The 16,630-nt window shown below is 47.6% G+C and overlaps 1 pseudogene; it reads right to left on the bottom strand.

Moving 5' to 3' along the window:
• LOC124011166 overlaps positions 1 to 16,630 on the bottom strand; it is an 88,018-nt pseudogene that overhangs the window by 24,203 nt on the left and 47,185 nt on the right.

The following is a 16,630-nucleotide window of genomic DNA, read 5'->3' as shown; positions in this document are numbered from 1 at the left end:
TTCCCCACTAACCAAACAGCCTTTCACTGTCATAACTCAGCCCACCCTTTTAGTCTGAATAAAGGAAGTCCCACAATGCCCCATAAACGGCAATCATTACCCTGCCCGAACTAAAAGCCTGCACATGAAAAAGGGCTTTTGATAGGCCGAGATAACTGGGCCTTGTTTGCAGGTTGACTCTCATACAGACAACAGAGGATAGAAATGAACAAACTATCAGTGGTAATAATGTTTCAACGAAGAGATATTGCTATTCATGGTACATCTTAGTTAGTTTTTAGGAAACAATTGGGAAAAGAGGATTGTGAAGATTGGAGTGTGTGTATGAGTGTGTGTGCCTTACCTCAGTACTGGCCGGGCCCTGTGGCGGCTGGGGGCCTTGTGAACCCCCGTCCTGCTCGGGCCCTCCTACTGTCCTAGACAGCACCTTGTCGATATCCAGAGAGTCCATGCTGGACGCGGATGCAGAATTAACGCTGGACCTCGAGGAGTGGCCCCCCGCCTCGTGTTCACTAACGGTGCCCACCGAGCCCGTCCTCCGGTGCTGCGAGGACGAGGAACCTGCCGAGGGCCGCCGGAGGGTGGTCGAGGAGTAGGAGGAGGAAGTCTGGTGCGCCGCCTCGTCCATGCTGAGCGACGCCTGCTCCAACTGGGCCGTGATGTCGTCCAGCGAGAGGTTCGATGCCGACGGGCGCCCGTGGGAGTTGGAGCTGCCCCCTCGGACGGTGGAGGCCGGTGAGGCCCGGGTACTACTGCTGGTGCTGCCCCCGCTGCTACTCCCCCCACCACTGCCAATTTGCTTGGCACTGGCGCTGCGACCACCCGGGCATCGCTGTTGACATTTAGCCTGGCGGGCGGTGCCGGTGTTGGGCTTGCCGATGGTGCTGAGCTCCTGTTCTATGGAACACAGGTCAGCCATCAGGGCATCCAGGTCTACGGTCTCTGTCGTCTGGTTCAAAGCCTCTGTAAGGAGGGGGAAATGGAGAGTGTGAATCCATGTTATTTTGTATACACACACATGCTAGTACACACACACACACACACACACACACACACACACACACACACACACACACACACACACACACACACACACACACACACACACACACACACTAAATAAATAGGAGCTAAAATATTGATTTCATGAAAGTGTGACGGTTGAAAAGGTACTTTTGCACAGCAGTAAAGCAATGGTTGTGTGGGTCACACAGGCATGTCACAGACACCATTGCTCTGCAGGAAGTGGGTAGGGCATATAGGTCTGAGTGTGTGTCTTACCGTTGATGTTGTACATGGAGAAGCGGTAAGAAAAGTTAGCCATGTTGGTTTCCTGTCTGAGAGGGGCCTTCTGGACCGAATTCTGTGGCTTCCCGTCATCCAGACTCTGTAGAGGACGAATCACACTATCAAAATCCCCACCATCTTAAAGATGTTCTCTGATACTTTTTAACCACTCATTTTGAATAGTCACCGAATATTGCGTACTACCTCACAAATTATTGCCCTCTCGCTCAACTGTGTGTGCGTCTTGCTAGCTGTCACTCAAATGGCGAGGGGCTGAAGCTCATTGGCGGAAGCTCATTGGCTGAAACGCAAATTGCTAGGGGACTGGCCCACGTGGGGATAAATGTAGGGAAAATGGCACCCCACGGATTCCAGAAACAAGTAGTTTTCAAACTAGGGATTCCATGGCTAATTGAGGTAAGACATTCTCATAGATTATGCATGTATGAACTACACAGAGGTTGACCGATTCATTGGCATGGCCGATTTCAAGTTTTCATAACAATCGGTAATCTGCATTTCTGGACACCAATGGCCGATTACATTGCAATCCACGAGGAAACTGCGTGGCAGGCTGACCACCTGTTATGTGAGTGCAGCAAGGATCCAAGGTAAGGTGCTAGCTAGCATTAAACGTATCTTATAAAACAACTATCAATCTTAACATAATCACTAGTTAACTACACATGGTTGAGGATATTACTAGTTTAAATAGTGTCATGACGTTGGCCTGGGGATAGGTTTATGACAGTCAAATACCTCTCCCCCCCTTTTTCCTCTCTCTACTCTACTGATGTTACATTTGCAAAACCCTTGGTTAACATAGAGATTCTGGGAACATCAGAAGGTGGGGGGAAATAAACTATATTCTGATAATCCGACCAATTGAACATATGCGGTGGTACTTAATGAATATGATGTCAGTTCGGTTGTCATCTGATACATTCTCATCAATGATAAGATGACAAACTAGTGGAAAGTCTACACATCAGTTATCGGATTAACATGGAATTGTTGTTCAATTTAAATGTTTGAATATGAAATTATTCGTGATGGGATGAAATGTGATTTTAGCATCTAAAATGTGAGATTTGGGTTTTCATAAGATAGGGCTCTGCTCAATCAGTGGCCCGCCCCTGTGAAGGGATACGGGCTGTAAAACTTTTCCAACACGCCCTCCTCTCCTTTCCTATATAAGCCCTTGACGACAATATAACCTCCTGTTCCGAGGATGTAGGACGACGGTCCAATGTCAGAATGGTTCTGATAATAACTACAGAACGAAGCCAACTTCAGCGTGAGCTTTGGTTGTGAATGGTATGAACTTTGAACTCTTATTCACTACAGAAGTGATACCTCCTAGCCGTTGAGTTAGCAACAGCAGATGCAACGAGAGTTAGGAAGGAACAGACAGAGTATCCCGTCTATCACCCAACGACGTTACTACAACGTATCCAATTGACAACCAGAGACATTCTTCAAAGGACTCGGTTTGGCAACACGGCCTTCCATCTACCACCAACCTACCGAAGCGCAGCTTAGAGTAAATATTTATTGCATTTTCCTTTTCCAAATGGTAATTTAGAATGCATCAGATACTGTATTTAAGATAGCACAGCTTCTCCCTATGTCCCTCAGTCTTCCCGCTCTTTCACTCAAACCCAGCCCTTTTCTTTTGTGTAACCAGCTGTCATATCGGTTCCGCCCGCTAGGGACGTTTCCTTTATGACGTAATTTGTAATCAAGTTATGATTTAATTATGTGTATGTGTAATTCTGTGTGATTAGTTAGGTATTTAGTAAATAAATAATTAAACCCAATTTTGCATTGCTGATTCAAATTGTTAGCCAGGGTTCGTGCAGATAACCAAGAATTTCCAACTTTCAGATGAGACTGAATTAAGATGACGATTGATATTGACTGCTATTGATGTAAAATATTACTAGGTCTTATATTACAGCTCTATAAATATTATTTTGTGGTGCCTGACTCTCTAGTTAATTACATTTACATGATTAGCTCAATCAGGTAATATTAATTACGGAGAAATTATTTTATAGAATAGCATGTCATATCACATAATCCGGCATAGCCAAAGACACGACACTAGCTTGTCCTGAGTTGCATATAATCAATGCGGTGCCTGTTATTTCATCATCGAATCACAGCCTACTTCGCCATATGGGTGATGATTTAATAAAGGCACATTCGCGAAAAAAGCACAATCATTGCACAAATGTACCTAACCATAAACATCTTTTGCTGTTTTAAATCGGTATTGTCGTTGGAAAATCAGAATTGGTCGACCGCTACCACACATAAAACAAAGTACAGGAGCGTGTCTTTAATGCATAACAATACCAGACTTTAATAGGCTTGAAGGAAGTGGAAGAAAGCTAACATGACTCAGCGAATGGGTGGGAAACTAGGATAATATGGTTGGCAAGATACAGTTACCAGGATACGATTGCAAGGGTACGGTTACTAGGTTACAGTTACTAAGACATGGTTGCATGGATACTATTACTATGATATTGTTACTAGAATATGGTTACTTGGATTTGGTTTGCTAGGATACCAAGGATTGCCAAGATATGGTATCCATGACCCGGCTACCAGGATAAGCCCATCCTCCCCTACTGCAATACCTGTGTGAGTTTGTCCAGTTCTCCCAACCAGGCTCCAAACATTTTGTCCAGGTCCTGGTCTTCCTTATCACTGTCCTCCTCCTCTGCCCCGTGGTCCAGCTCATCGTCAGACATATCCGCCATCTGTAGGCAGACACAGAGTACCTCATTTGAATACAGGAATCACATTACAATTGAAAGGATTAAAACATTTCAATTCACCTGCACACAAGCATACGCAGACACATTTACTAAGAGAGAATTCCATCGCACAGTGGCCGCGATGAATCCACAACTTCACCAGCTCAACCTTATTACATGTTACCATGGCAACCACCAAAAAGAGCTCTATAATGTGGATAGATATGGCTGCGCAACAGCAGGATGCTATTCCCTGTTGTCTGCCAGAGATACAGTATAACACATGCTGGATGCCATCATACCTATGTTCAGACATTGGAGATAAGAGTCGAAGTCGACTGTCAGCCACATCCAGTCAATAACTGTGTCCCAAATTTCCCCCTATTCCCTTATTGTGCACTAGGGCTCTGTAATGCACTATGAAGGGAATGGGGTGCCACTTGGGACATTGCCGTGGTATTCTGTATCACGAAGCCTCGTTGTGCCATCTAATGACAATGACAGAGCACCCTCTTGTGGACAGATTAGAAAATAGGTGATTTAATTATTTATTTCCCACCTTTTACACTGCTGCATCATGACACTGTGTGTAAATCATGTGCAGTGTCATGACTAAATGCCACACCGGTAGATCTTGAGCCAGTGACACTACAACCCTTTAAAGCCCCTAGAGGTGAGTGTGTGCGCGCCACACACACACACACACACACACACACACACACACACACACACACACACACACACACACACACACACACACACACACACACACACACACACACACACACACACACACACACACACACACACACGTCACCGAAGCCCCTTCCCCTAACCCCCACCCACATCTGTGTGACTAAACCAATCTCTGACCACACTCCTTTCTGATCCCAGACAGAATCATATTGGTGTAATAGCTGACCCCTTCACATACTGTTCATATTGCATCACTTCCTGGTTGGAGAGGGAAACGGTTTAGTGGAGTATTAGTGTCACACAAAGTTAGGAATGAAAACACAGCACGGGATCCAGTCAGAGGAACGCTATCTTATCTTTATCTACTGATAGGCTCCATGAGGACATGGGGAGGCACAGCCACACACAGTGGGACACAAGAAAACAGTCCCTCACACATGGTCACATACAGTTGAAGTTGGAAGTTTACATCCACCTGAGCCAAATACATTTAAACTCAGTTTTTCACATTTAATCCTAGTAAAATTCCATGTCTTAGGGATCACCCTTATTTTAAGAATGTGAAATGTCAGAATAATTGTAGAAAGAATAATTTCTTTTAGCTTTTATTTCTTTCATCACATTCCCAGTGGGTCAGAAGTTGACATGCACTCAATTAGTATTTGGTAGCATTGCCTTTAAAAATTGTTTAACTTGGTTCAAACATTTTGGGTAGCCTTCCACAAGCTTCCCATAATAAGTTGGGTGAATTTAAGTTTTTTTGGTGAGCTATATTTGTTTCATCAGACCAGAGGACATTTCTCCAAAAAGTACAAATCTTTGCCCCCATGTGCAGTTGCAAGCCGTAGTCTGGCTTTTTTATGGCAGTTTTGGAGCAGTGACTTCTTCCTTACTGAGCGGCCTTTCAGGTTATGTCAATATAGAACTTGTTTTACTGTGGATATAGATACTTTCGTACCCGTTTCCTCCAGCATCTTCACAAGGTCCTTTGCTTTTATTCTGGGATTGATTTGCACTTTTCACACCAAAGTACGTTCATCTCTGGGAGACAGAATGCGTCTCCTTCCTGAGCAGTATGATGACTATGTGGTCCCATAGTGTTTATACTTGCGTACTATTGTTTGTACAGATGAACGTTGTACCTCAGGCGTTTGGAAATTGCTCCCAAGGATGAACCAGACTTGTGGAGGTCTACATTCTGAGGCCTTGGCTGATTTATTTTGATTTCCCCATGATATCAAGCAAAGAGGCACTGAGTTTGAAGGTAGGCCTTGAAATACATCCACAGGTATACCTCAAATTGACTCAAATGATGTCAATTAGCCTATCAGAAGCTTCTAAAGCCATGACATCATTTTCTGGAATTTTCCAGGCTGTTTAATTACACAGTCAGCTTACTGTGTTTGTAAACTTCTGACCCACTGGAATTGTGATACAGTGAATCATAAGTGAAATAATCTGTCTGTAAACAATTGTTGGAAAAATGACTTGTGTCATGCACACAGTAGATGTCCTAACCGACTTGCCAAAACTATAGTTTGTTTACAAGAAATGTGTGGAGTGGTTGAAAAACAAGTTTTTATGATGCATTGGTGTATGCAAACTTCCGACTTCAAATGCACGGACGCACACCCTCTACCACTAAACTGTAAACACATATTTCAATGACTATGCCCCCCCCCCGTTCTCTCTTTTCACACACACACAGGCACACACCTAGTGAGAAGTCAGACAGAAACAAGCACACACACGGCAACATGGTATCACGGGCATGGCAGCAGTGTGTGACAAAGTAGCCTAAAGACACAAAGGCACAGTGTTATCCCCACAATATTTCCCTGTGTTCCTACAGCACATGAACCCCTACAACAGCCAGACCTGGGTTCAAATACTATTTGAAATCTTTCAAAACCTTTGAACGTATGTGCAAGCCTGCCTAGAGTGCCAGGCAGGCAGGTTTGCAGTTTGGGGTATATTCTATGGGTTCCATTGAGCTCAATCAAGTATTTGAAGCCAGGTCTGATAGCAGCCCATTCAGATGGAACAGACTATTTAGAAGCTCAGGCCTAAGGTAATATCATTGGTTTTCCAGGGGGTATAGTGCTTCCCGTTAACTGTACTGTACCAGACAACAGGACCCTCCACAGGTACATGGGGGGAAAACTCCAAATTGAGCGCTGCTTTTGATACTGTGTTAGTGTGCACTTGTTTTCCAAACTTAACAGGACCCCAATGTCCTAATAATTCACCCGAATATCTTGACAGTGTAGAAAAACACTTTTTTTCAAATGCTATTTTAAAGCTTAAGGGTTAGGTTTATGGTTTTGGGGTTAAGGTTTAGGAGTTAGGGAAAAATAGTTGTGTTAATGGTCAAACATTTTTACTCAAAAATTCCTGCTTTGAAAATCCCCTCTCCTCTTATTCCCCTGAGAGAGAGCAGAAAGAAAAGAGAGAGCTTACATACTTCGCTGCATTCTCTACCTCCAAATCTTTATTTCCTTCTGTGTTAACAGCTCAAAGAAAGAGTGAGAGGAAGAAGCAGAAGAGTGAGAGAGGAAGGGAGAAAGAAAAGCAGAGAGGGAGCAAAGAGAGAGAGAAGAGCAGAGAGCGAGAGAGAGAGCAGGGAGGGATCAGAGTGAGGGAAAGAAGAGAGAACAGGGAGGGAGAAAAGGCCTGCTGTGCTGAGTTGCAGTTAGCATCCTGTGGTTAAACAGCCTGTGATTTGGGCCTACTTTGGCTGAGTGTGAGAGTGGGCCTGGTGGGCACTGGCACAGGCCATAAACACACAGACAGACACGTATACCCTCACTCACAACACACAAAAGTTGATGCGTGCAAAATACGCACAGCAGCTGGAAAGGAGTCTGTTTCGGATCATGGGCGGATACATTCAAGATAGCTAGGTTACACAGAACCACTGTTGTTGTGTGTGTGTGTGTGTGCAAATTTACAGGCATGGACAGTTACAGGCACACAGTCTTTCCACACGGTGTCTCTTCAGCTGCCCAACCATCGCCTACCTAAAACCCCTTGGCCATCCCAGTCAACCATTTAGTTGGTATGACCACCATATGTGAGATACACAATGTACAGTGAACAGGGCACACACCAGTGTGTGTGTGTGTATATAGTAGCGCGCGGCAAGTGGGGGGGACGACAGGGTGGCCAGAACAGGAAATGGCCTACTTTTCCCCACTGGCTGTTCCATAACAACGCCCAAGCACAGCAGTAAATCAAAACCCAGCATTGCCATTGTTACAGCGCCGGGGACAGGGCTTCTTTACAGCATGACATCATGGCTAACTGAGGAGGACAGGAAAAGAACAGAATGACATAAGCCTCCTTTCTGTTTGCAAATACACTGGTGGTGCTATCATATAGACCGCTGTGTCCGAAATGACACCCTATGGACCCCGGTCAAAAGTAGGACACTATATAGGGAATAGGGTGCCATTTGGGAAGCAAGTACAGAGATGAGCGATCAGCCACCGTCTAGTCTGACAGTACTCCCCTTGCTGTAATAAAATTATAGACACACACACACACACACACACACACACACTTTTTGGGTTGTTGACCATAAGCTTTAAAACAGTGCTGCCAACTATTGAAGATAGGAATTCTCACTCCAAGCGGTTGTCCTTGGCTCCACTCCTAACTGGTGGTCTAGTGGTTCCCAAAAATTCTGTTTTAAAGCTAATTTCCTGCAATTCTACATATGTTTTACATGGCTTAGGCCCATGACCTGGGTGGATTTGGATTTTTATCACAGGTCAGGATTCTCCACGACTTGGCTTCAATTACTTTGAGATTATATGGGCATGACATTTAGAGTATGCTAATTGGGGGTCATTAAATTACATTGGTTTATGGTTAGAAAATGCTAATATTAAAAGTTGGTGGCAGTGTCTAACCAATAGGACCATAGAAAATACTGCATAAGAGGTAGCTCTCTAAGAGGGTTCGCCGCCCCTGATCTAAGCTTCCCAAATACTTGGGGTTTGATTATGTCCATGTGACATTTTGATTTCTACAAATTACCCCACATTCAAGAAGAATCTCATGGAAATAAATCTTCAGTGGGTGAGGATGACTGGCAAAACATTGCCACCATCTGACTCTTCATAGGTACGTTGCATTTATGCATACCGTTTCTGCCTAGCAGCTTGCGCACAATACTGAAGACCGGATATTTTAGGCAAGGGCCGTTTCAATAGCCTATTCTCATGACTTCACCTCCACTACCTGGCCAGTGTATTAGGTACACCACCCCGTTAACAAAAAAGTGGATTGCTCCAACAGACAGTGAGTCACGTGGCCGTGGCTTGCTATAAAGAAGCAGGCAGACAGGCATCCAGTTACTGTTCGATTGAACGTTAGGATGGGCAAAACGAGTGACATAAGCGACTAATGAGCACGGTATGATCGGCTCCAGATCCAGTATCTCAGAAACGGCCGCCCTCCTGGGCTTTTCACGCACGACTACGTGTCTAGGGTTTCCTGAGAGTGGTGCGACAAACAAACAAAAAACATCCAGTCAGTGCCAGTCCTGGGGGCGAAAACAGCTCGTTGATGAGAGAGGTCAAAATGAGAAATGGCAAGAATGGTGCAAGCTAACAGGCGGGCTGTAAACAGACAAATAGCGGCGTCGTACAACAGTGGGGTGCAGAATGGCATCTCGGAATGCACAGCTCTTCGATCATTGTCACGGACGACCACACCTAGTTCCACTGCTATCAGCTAAAAACAAGGAGAAGCGGCTCCAGTGGACACCAACACTGGACAATTGGAGGAGTGGAAAAACAATGCCTGGGTCGACGAATCCCGGTTCCTTTTGTGTCATGCTAAATGGCAGTCAGGATTTGGCGTAAGCAGTATTAGTCCATGAACCCATACTGCCTGGTGTCAACGGTGCAGCCTGATGTCGGTGGGGTTTCTATTGTTATTTTATTGAACCTTTATTTAACTAGGTGTATCGCCGTCCAATGTGCAGCAAGAATTCAGGCTGTTTATGGAGGCAAAGCGGGTCCGACCCGGTACTAGATGTGTACCTAATAAACTGGCAGTTGAATCCAGGTGAAAGCTATGATCTAGCCGAGTGTACAAAACATTATGAACACCTCTTTCCATGACAGACTGACCAGGTGAATGCTATGATCCCTTACTGACGTACCTTCAAAATCAGTGTAGATGAAGGGGAGGTGGTTTGTGTCAAGAACTGCAACGCTGCTGGGTTTTAAGAATGGTCCACCCACCAAAGGACATCCAGCCAATTTGACAACAGTGGGAAGCACTGGAGTCAACATGAGCCAGCATCCCCATGGAATGATTGACAACTTGTAGAGTCCATATGCCCCAACAAATTGAGGCTGTTCTGAGGGCAAAAGACTCAAGCAGGCATAATCGATTTCAAATATCCTTAAACTACACCAGAAAAATTGGTAAGTGAAAATAATAACAAGTAGGTGGAATAACAGTAGTGTTCTTGCTAAGATAAGCACAATCGTTAGTCTATATTTTAGCCCATTGTGGGGCTTGGGAAATGTTATGACATCAGCTATTGTGAAAGGCCAAATAAATTAACCAGGTAATAAAATATCCTGAAGACATTGCCTGAATCTTATCAACTGTGCCTGAAAATCATTTTGAAATTGGATCATATGCGTCCGCCTTTCTACACCACGCGCATTGTAACAGTAGCTGATGCAAGTGGTGGATTAAAATCATTTAAATCACTAACTAGGCTGTATAATCACATGCTGTAATAAGGAAGCATTCTGCGACAGGGACAGTAGTGACAACAAATGCATTTTGTACAAAACAGTGCTACAAGTTGCCGTGCTGCTCTTTTGGAATTTGAATTCATAAAATGCCCGTCTTGTCTGCTGTGGCTGCACACCAGACACAGCATAGAGGGGCATTTCTTTATAAAATGTGCATCCAATTGCCTTGGCCCCGGACCCTTACTAAACCAATTACGACCTTCAATCTGTCGGGGTAACACAGTGCAGTGGCAGGAAGATGATGGATCTCCCAGGTGAAGCTGCCACAGTTACAAAGCTAACTTTATTTGTCACATGCGCCAAATACAACAAGTGTAGAACTTACCATGAAATGCACTGTTGGTTAAGAAAATATTTACCAAATAAAGTAACGTTTTTTTTAAATAGCAAAAAGTAACAAAATAACAATAACGAAGCTATATACAGGGGGTACCAGTACCGAGTTAATGTGCGGAGGTACTGGTTAGTCGAGGTAATTTGTACATGTAGGTAGGGGTGAAGTGACTATGCATAGAAAATAAAACAGCGAGTAGCAGCAGTGTACAAAACAAAAATGGAGGGGCGGGGGGGGTTTAGAAGTCTGGTGGCATTTGATTAATTGTTCAGCATTCTTAAGGATTGGGGATAGAAGCTGTTAAGGAGCCTTTTGGTCCTAGACTTGACAATTGTATGGGCTTTCCTCTGACACTGCCTAGTATATAGGTCCTGGATGGCAGGTAGCTTGGCCCCAGTGATGCAATGGGCCATTCGCACTACCCTCTGTTGCGCCTCGCAGTCAGATGCCGAGCAGTTGCCATACCAGGTATTGATGCAACCGGTCAGCTGTAGAACTTTGAGGATCTGGGGACCCATGCCAAATCTTTTTCAGTCTCCTGAGGGGGAAAAGGTGTTACAGTGCCCTCTTCACGACTGTCTTTATGTGTTTGGACCATGATAGATCGTTGGTGATGTGGACACCAAGGAACTTGAAACACTCGACCCGCTCCATTACAGCCCCATCGATGTTAATGGGGGCCTGTTCGGCCCGGCTTTTCCTATAGTCCACGATCAGCTCCTTTCTTGCTCACATTGAGGGAGAGGTGGTTGTCCTGACGTCCTCCTATAGGCTGTCTCATCATTGTCGGCAATCAGGCCTAACCCTGTTGTGTCATCAGCGAACTTGGTGTTGGAGTCTTGTTTGGCCACGCAGTTGTGGGTGAACCGGGAGTACAGGAGGGGACTAAGTACACACCCGAGGGTCCTCTGTGTTGAGGATCAGTGTAGCAGACGTGTTGTTGCCTACCCTTACCACCTGGGGATGGCCCGTCAGGAAGTCCAGGATCCAGTTGCAGAGGGAGGCGTTTAGTCCCAGAGTACTTATCTTAATGATGAGCTTCGTGGGCACTATGGTGTTTAACGCTGAGCTGTAGTCAATGAACAGCATTCCCACATAGTTGTTCCTTTTGTCTTGGTGGGAAAGGGCAGTGTAGAGTGCGATTCAGATTGCGTCATCGGTGGATCTGTTATGGCGGTACGCGAATTGGAGTGGGTCTAGGGTATCCAGGATGATGTTGATGTGAGCCATGACCAGCCTTTCAAAGCATGGCTACCGATATGAGTGCTACGGGGCGGTAATCTTTAGGCAGATTACTGTCGCTTCCTTGGGCACAGGGACTATGGTGGTCTGCTTGAAACATGTAGGTATTACAGACTCAGTCAGGGAGAGGTTGAAAATGTCAGTGAAGACACTTGCCAGTTGGTCTGGGCATGCTTTGAGTACACGTCCTGGTAATTCGTCTGGCCCCACGGCTTTGTGAATATTGACCTGTTTAAAAGGTCTGGCTCACATCGGCTACCGAGAGCGTTATCACTTAGTCATCCAGAACAGCTGGTGCTCACGTGCATGCTTCAGTGTTGCTTGCATAAAAAGGCATTTAGCTCGTCTGGTAGGCTTGCGTCCCTGGGCAGCTCACGTCTGGGTTTCCCTTTGTAGTCTGTAATAGTTTTCAAGCCCTGTCACATCCGAAGAGCGTTAGAGCCGGTGTAGTAGGATTCAATCTTAATCCTGTATTGACGCTTTGCTTGTTTGATGGTTTATCTGAGGGCATAGCGGGATTTCTTATAAGCATCCGGATTAGTGTCCCGCTCCCTGAATGCTCATGATATAGAATTGCAGATGAATATGATCCCATTTCCAAACACAGTTGATAAGTTAAACACACTGAATTGGATTAATTAGACAATAAAAGCAGTACTTTTTTCAATAAGTGAGAAATAAAAAGGTGCGGTGTGTGAAGATGGTCAAATGCATCTCACGTCCAACACGTGAGAGTTGGCCGCACCGTTTAAATCAGCGTCCCAGGTGATAATTCACTTAAAACTGTTAGAACACCTGCTACGAAGGGCATGATTTATTTACAACCGGGGGCATCACCACTACCTGAAACAGACAGCACATGGGTGTGTGAGTTCTATGTGAGTTATCACAAAAACAAACATCAATCCCTCTCTCTCTCCCTCTCACCATCTCTCTCTCCCTCTCACCATCTCTCTCCCCTCTCACCATCTCTCTCCCCCTCTCACCATCTCTCCCCCTCTCACCATCTCTCTCTCCCTCTCACCATCTCTCTCTCCCTCTCTCCCTCTCACCATCTCTCTCACCCTCTCACCCTCTCTCTCACCCTCTCACCCTCTCTCTCACCCTCTCACCATCTCTCTCACCCTCTCACCATCTCTCTCACCCTCTCACCATCTCTCTCACCCTCTCACCATCTCTCTCACCATCTCTCTCTACCTCTCACCATCTCTCTCTCCCCTCTCACCATCTCTCTCTCTCCCTCTCACCATCTCTCTCCTCTCTCACCATCTCTCTCACCATCTCTCTCTCCCTCTCACCATCTCTCTCTCCCTCTCACCATCTCTCTCCCTCTCACCATCTCTCTCTCCCTCTCACCATCTCTCCCCTCCCCTCTCACCATCTCTCCCCCTCTCACCATCTCTCCCCTCCCCCTCTCACCATCTCTCCCCTCCCCTCTCACCATCTCTCCCCTCCCTCTCACCATCTCTCCCCTCCCTCTCACCATCTCTCCCTCTCACCATCTCTCCCTCTCACCATCTCTCCCTCTCACCATCTCTCCCTCACCCTCTCACCCTCTCCCTCACCCTCTCTCCCTCTCACCATCTCTCCCTCTCCCTCTCTCCCTCTCACCATCTCTCCCTCTCTCCCTCTCTCCCTCTCTCCCTCTCTCCCTCTCTCCCTCTCTCCCTCTCACCCTCTCTCCCTCTCTCCCTCTCTCCCTCTCACCCTCTCTCCCTCTCACCATCTCTCCCTCTCACCATCTCTCCCTCTCACCATCTCTCCCCTCTCACCATCTCTCCCTCTCACCATCTCACCATCTCTCCCTCTCTCTCCATCTCTCACCATCTCTCACCATCTCTCTCTCTCACCATCTCTCTCCCTCTCACCATCTCTCTCCCTCTCACCATCTCTCCCTCTCACCATCTCTCTCCCTCTCACCATCTCTCTCCCTCTCACCATCTCTCCCTCTCACCATCTCTCCCTCTCACCATCTCTCCCTCTCACCATCTCTCCCTCTCACCATCTCTCCCTCTCACCATCTCTCCCTCTCACCATCTCTCTCTCTCTCCCTCTCACCATCTCTCTCTCTCCCTCTCACCATCTCTCTCTCTCTCCCTCCCTCTCACCATCTCTCTCTCTCTCCCTCCCTCTCACCATCTCTCTCTCTCTCTCTCTCTCACCATCTCTCTCTCTCTCTCTCTCTCTCACCATCTCTCTCTCTCTCTCTCACCATCTCTCTCCCTCTCACCATCTCTCCCCCTCTCACCATCTCTCCCTCTCACCATCTCTCTCCCTCTCACCATCTCTCCCTCTCACCATCTCTCCCTCTCACCATCTCTCTCTCTCACCATCTCCCTCTCTCTCTCTCCCTCTCACCATCTCTCTCTCTCCCTCTCACCATCTCTCTCTCCCCTCCCTCTCACCATCTCTCTCTCACCCCCTCCCTCTCACCATCTCTCTCTCTCTCCCTCTCACCATCTCTCTCTCTCTCCCTCTCACCATCTCTCTCTCTCCCTCTCACCATCTCTCTCTCTCTCCCCATCTCACCATCTCTCTCTCTCTCCCTCTCACCATCTCTCTCTCTCACCATCTCACCATCTCTCCCTCTCACCATCTCTCCCTCTCCCTCTCACCATCTCTCCCTCTCCCTCTCACCCTCTCTCCCTCTCCCTCTCACCCTCACTCCCTCTCCCTCTCACCCTCACTCCTCTCCCTCTCCTCTCACCCTCTCCCTCTCTCACCCTCTCTCCCTCTCTCTCCCTCTCTCCCTCTCTCCCTCTCTCCCTCTCACCATCTCTCTCTCTCTCCCTCTCACCATCTCTCTCTCTCTCCCTCTCTCCCTCTCTCCCTCTCTCCCTCTCACCATCTCTCCCTCTCACCCTCTCACCCTCTCTCCCTCTCTCCCTCTCTCCCTCTCTCACCATCTCCCTCTCACCATCTCCCTCTCACCCTCTCACCATCTCCCTCTCACCATCTCCCTCTCACCATCTCCCTCTCACCATCTCCCTCTCACCATCTCCCTCTCACCATCTCCCTCTCACCCTCTCACCATCTCCCTCTCACCCTCTCACCATCTCCTCTCACCATCTCCCTCTCACCCTCTCACCATCTCCCTCTCACCCTCTCACCATCTCCCTCTCACCATCTCTCCCTCTCACCATCTCTCCCCATCTCTCCCTCTCACCATCTCTCCCCATCTCTCCCTCTCCCTCTCACCCTCTCCCTCTCACCCTCTCACCATCTTCCTCTCACCCTCTCACCATCTCCCTCTCACCATCTCTCCCTCTCACCATCTCTCCCTCTCACCATCTCTCCCTCTCACCATCTCTCCCTCTCACCATCTCTCCCTCTCACCATCTCTCCCTCTCACCATCTCTCCCTCTCACCATCTCTCCCTCTCACCATCTCTCACCATCTCTCCCTCTCACCATCTCTCCCTCTCACCATCTCTCCCTCTCACCATCTCTCCCTCTCACCATCTCTCACCATCTCTCCCTCCCTCTCACCATCTCTCCCTCCCTCTCACCATCTCTCTCTCCCTCTCACCCTCTCACCATCTCTCCCTCTCACCATCTCTCCTCTCACCATCTCTCCCTCTCACCATCTCTCCCTCTCACCATCTCTCCCTCTCACCATCTCTCCCTCCCTCTCACCATCTCCCTCTCTCTCCTCCCTCTCACCATCTCTCTCACCCTCTCACCCTCTCTCCCTCTCTCCCTCTCACCATCTCTCCCTCTCACCCTCTCTCCCTCTCTCCCTCTCACCATCTCTCCCTCCCTCTCACCATCTCCCTCTCTCTCTCTCCCTCACTCTCTCCATCCTCACCCTCTCTCCTCTCTCTCCTCTCACCATCTCTCCCTCTCACCCTCTCTCCCTCTCACCATCTCTCCCTCTCACCATCTCACCATCTCCCTCTCACCATCTCCCTCTCCCTCTCCCTCTCACCATCTCCTCTCACCATCTCCCTCTCACCATCTCCCTCTCACCATCTCTCCTCTCACCATCTCTCCCTCTCACCATCTCTCCCTCTCTCCCTCTCACCCTCTCTCCCTCTCACCCTCTCTCCCTCTCACCATCTCTCCCTCTCACCATCTCTCCCTCTCACCATCTCTCCCTCTCACCCTCTCACCCTCTCACCCTCTCTCCCTCTCTCCCTCTCACCCTCTCACCCTCTCACCCTCTCACCCTCTCTCCTCTCTCCCTCTCTCCCTCTCACCATCTCTCCCTCTCACCATCTCTCCCTCTCACCATCTCTCCCTCTCTCACCATCTCTCTCTCTCTCTCACCATCTCTCTCTCTCTCTCACCATCTCTCTCTCTCTCTCTCCACCATCTCTCTCTCTCTCTCACCTCTCTCTCTCTCTCTCTCCATCTCTCTCTCTCTCTCACCATCTCTCTCTCTCTCTCTCACCATCTCTCTCCCTCTCACCATCTCTCTCTCTCTCCCTCTCACCATCTCTCTCTCTCTCCCTCTCACCATCTCTCTCTCTCCCTCTCACCATCTCTCCCTCTCACCATCTCTCCCTCTCACCATCTCTC

This window comes from Oncorhynchus gorbuscha, linkage group LG23 (genome assembly GCF_021184085.1).
Source record: "Oncorhynchus gorbuscha isolate QuinsamMale2020 ecotype Even-year linkage group LG23, OgorEven_v1.0, whole genome shotgun sequence".
Classification (NCBI taxonomy): domain Eukaryota; kingdom Metazoa; phylum Chordata; class Actinopteri; order Salmoniformes; family Salmonidae; genus Oncorhynchus; species Oncorhynchus gorbuscha.
Note: the sequence above shows the minus strand (reverse complement) of the source record. Positions and strands in the feature narration are given on the sequence as shown.